Raw genomic sequence first — 1025 nt, forward strand, 5'->3', positions numbered from 1 at the left:
AAACCTTGTGAACTATGATGTGATTAATATAGTGAAATACGACTATGGTAGAAAATTAGGTATTTTGATAATGTTTTGGCCTTGATTAAAGCGGCTAACCCTATTTACGCTTGTGCTTCCTATGGGGAGCCCTATCATCAAGAGAGGTAAAAACATTCCTAAATTTTTACATGGGCGGTTACATGGGCGGTTACATGTCATCTAAGTGGGTTTGTCTATGTGTGTGTGTGATGAATCGACTAAGACGGGTAGGTAAAAGCGTTTTTATATAACAAGTAACATTGAATTAAAGTTGATCGCTTTAATTGAGACCCGAATGCTACCAAGTATAGTTGAATTTTTCTATTCATTGTCTTGTTTTTTACTAAATGGTATATACAATTGAAAACGTGAGATAAGATTATTAGTCTGTGTGTTTTTAGAAATATAAGTCTTTAAATAATTAGAATTTCGGTAAATTCGGTATTTGTCAAAAACCAAACCTACTTTTTCGGTATTTCTCGGTTTCGGTTTTTTTGATTTCGATTACTAAAATTCGGTTTACCAAATCATAAATTTTCGGTCGGTTTTCGATCGGTTTGGTATTTACCAAACCAAGTGGCAGCCCTACTCATGAGTCATGACCAACTGAAAAATGAAATATTGGATTCTACTTTAAGGTAAATGTTCTCATCGCAATTAGGCATTCAAATATTCAATAGAGATGAAAAAGTACTTACAGTTCAAATCACCATTGACAACTTTTCAATTAGTTAATTAACATGATAGAATCTAGAAACTTGGGGCATTGCATTTGTGTTATCCCTACATTGCAGATGAGATCTTTTGTATGCCTAAACCTAAATTTATTTGTTTTTCATACCATGTCGACAAAATTAGCTACAAATGTAATTGTATAACGGATTTAAGTATTGTTTAGTTCCAATCACCAGCTAAATAGTTGCGAGGATACATATGAGAGTTTGAGAGAAGGCAATATACTGTTTAGCACTGGTTCTTATGCAGTTCTGCTCTCTCTCTCTCTC

This window comes from Fragaria vesca, linkage group LG3 (assembly GCF_000184155.1).
Source record: "Fragaria vesca subsp. vesca linkage group LG3, FraVesHawaii_1.0, whole genome shotgun sequence".
Taxonomy (NCBI): Eukaryota; Viridiplantae; Streptophyta; class Magnoliopsida; order Rosales; family Rosaceae; genus Fragaria; species Fragaria vesca.